Source organism: Apium graveolens, chromosome 5 (genome assembly GCF_009905375.1).
Source record: "Apium graveolens cultivar Ventura chromosome 5, ASM990537v1, whole genome shotgun sequence".
Taxonomy (NCBI): domain Eukaryota; kingdom Viridiplantae; phylum Streptophyta; class Magnoliopsida; order Apiales; family Apiaceae; genus Apium; species Apium graveolens.
Genome location: NC_133651.1, coordinates 311,750,243 through 311,753,172, shown reverse-complemented (window position 1 = coordinate 311,753,172; position 2,930 = coordinate 311,750,243). Strand labels below are relative to the sequence as shown.

General features: G+C 35.7%; 1 pseudogene; it reads right to left on the bottom strand.

Annotated features, from left to right (window-relative positions):
• Nucleotides 1-391: 391 nt before the first annotated feature.
• On the bottom strand, nucleotides 392-2,434 carry LOC141661256 (uncharacterized; annotated as a pseudogene).
• Between the last annotated feature and the right edge of the window lie 496 nt (nucleotides 2,435-2,930).

Genomic DNA, 2,930 nt, shown 5'->3' with positions numbered 1-2,930 from the left:
TTTAAGTTTATAATTTAATATATATTATAAAAGATTTATTTCGAATAAATCTCTTAATAGAGGGGCAAGACACGGGTGTTGGAAGAAAGGATTTCACCCAAACTCACACAACTCAAAATATTTAGGAGAAGAGGTATTTTATATAAACTATAATGCATGAAAATGATTTTATCACAAATGATTTGGTACAAGGCTTTATATAGGACTCCATTGAATAATCTAGACACTTACTTAATTGCTAGAGTTCAAAAGACTCTTTCTTAAATGCTAGAGATCAAAAGACACACTACTAGAACACTCTATGGATAGTTCTAAATTTTAGACAAAATCAAGAATAATCTAGAATAGTCCATACACTTCTATTATTGTAAGTCAAAATTATATTATATTTTTAACACCCTCCCTTAATTTTGACTATCCCAAGTAGGCTCCGAAATTTGTTGAAGACGTCACTCTTGAGTGGCTTTGTAAAGATGTCACCTATTTGATTTTGCTACTTCACATAGTTGACCTCCACTTCATTTCTTACAATGCATTCTCGAATATAATGATATTTTGTGTCAATATGCTTCCTTCGTTCATGAAATACCGGATTTTTCGGCAAAGTTATAGCTGACTTGGTATCGACCAATATTTGAGTGGGCTCATTTTGTGACATGTTGAGCTCCTCCAAAACTCTCCTTAACCATATAGCTTGACAAACACAAGAGCATGCCACCACATATTCTGCTTCACAAGTAGATAAGGTAATAATGGGTTGCTTTTTTGAACTCCATGAAAAAGATGTATCACCCATTAAGAACACATATCCGGTGGTACTCTTTTATTCATCAATATCACCGGTCCAATCACTGTCACAATAACCAACAAGTTTGAATTAATTAGAACGATGATAAAATAACCCATAATCCATCGTACTTTTAAGATAATGAATAATCCTTTAGGCCTCCTTTAAGTGTGTTGTTGTTGGAGTCTCCATGTAGCGACTAAAAAGTCCAACACTATAGAGTATGTAGGGCCTCATGTATGTCAAGTATCTCAAACTTCCCACAAGACTTTTGAAGTAAGTGGGATCCACCTTCTCACCTTTTTCTAAATTTGAAAACTTTGATCCACACCCAATAGGGGTGCTAACGGCTTGACGATTTTCCATCTTGAACTTCTTCAAAATGTCCCTTGCATAGCTTCCTTGTGATATTTGTATTCCATCATTCACTTGCTTAACTTCAATGCCAAGATAGTAAGACATAGGCCCAATGTCGATCATCTCAAATTCTCTTGCCATGTCTTTCTTAAAATTCTCAAACATACTTGTACTATTTCCCGTAAATATTAAATCATCCACATACAAGCACGTAAGAAAAAAATCTCCATTTTTTGTAACCTTGGCATATAGAGCATTTTCATCAGGACACTTGTGAAATCCTTGAGACTGAAAGTATTTATCAAGTCTACTATTTCAAGCCCTTGGCGCTTGTTTCAATCCGTATAGGGCCTTCTTTAACTTTAATACTTTTCCTTCTTGTCCTTTCATGATGTATCCCAGTGGTTGCTCCGCATACACAATTTCTTCAAGAACACCATTCAAAAAGGCGGATTTTACATCAATTTGATGATTTTTTCATCCATTTTGAGCCGCCAATGAGATTATTAGCCTTATAGTCTCCATTCTTGCGACCGGTGAAAATACTTCATCATAATCCACTCAATGTCTTTGATTGTATCCTTTAGCTACCAATCTTGCCTTGTATTTTTCAACCATGCCTTGGGCATTTTTCTTTACCTTATATACCCACTTCACACCAATAGCTTTTTTCCCTTCAGGAAGTGTTGCTAACTCCCATGTGTCATTCTTCTTGATTGACCCAATCTCCTCATCCATTGCTTTCTTCCACCTTTTATCTTGCACGACTTCTTTGAAGCTTGTTGGTTCGGTTTCCGCTGGAAGACAAAGTAGTGTTAAGTAAGAAATGGCGGGAACCTCATCCGTTTTATTATAAATTTCTTAAAGATTTATATGATTCTTTGGTGGTGTCTCATCACTATCACTTGAAAAAGATGAGGGAGTTATTTGTCCATAACTACTTGTTGCTCGTGGTGATGTGGGAAGAGTGATATGTTGCCCATAATTTTCTTCAATGTCTTCTTCATCAGTAAATGGGAAGGAATTATAATCTTTTTGTGCATTGCTCCAATCCCATGAGCTTTCTTCATCAAACACAACATGTCTACTAATAACAATTTTTCCATTAATGGGGTTGTAAAGTTTGTACCCCTTTGCTCTTGCATCATAGCCAATAAAGACATACTTCTCACTTTTGTAATCTAACTTTGTTCGTAGCTCATCATCGACATGTGCATAAGTTGCGCTTCCAAAAACCCGTAAGTGAGTAATAGATGGTCTTTTTCCTTTCCATGCTTGTTGTGGAGTCATGTCTTTGACACTTCTTGTTGGACATCGATTTTACAAGTAAACGGCACAATCTACCGCTTCGTCCCAAAACTTCTTAGGCATTTTTTTGCTTTTTAGCATGCTTCGAGCCATATTAAGAATGCTTCTATTAAACTACAATGAGTTGAGCAGAGAACATTGAGCTACAAAAACATAACATAACTACAAAAACTGCAACTATAAAAACATAAATTAAACTACATCTAAATGAGTTGAGCTACAAATTAAACTAAAAATTAAACACAAGGAAAACTAAAAATTAAACAGAAACTATAAAATCGAAGGCTTAAACAACAGAAACACTAGAAACAACGGAGGTTGAGTAGGTGGAATTACCTATAACGGATCGTGAGTAAAAGGAGGGAGCCGCCTCCGTGATGAAGCAGAGAGTAAGAGAGTAAGAGAGTCGATGAGATGGTAAGCGAGGAATGACCTAATTTCACTATGTAGTTGTTCAGACATAATTAAAGCTCAATGA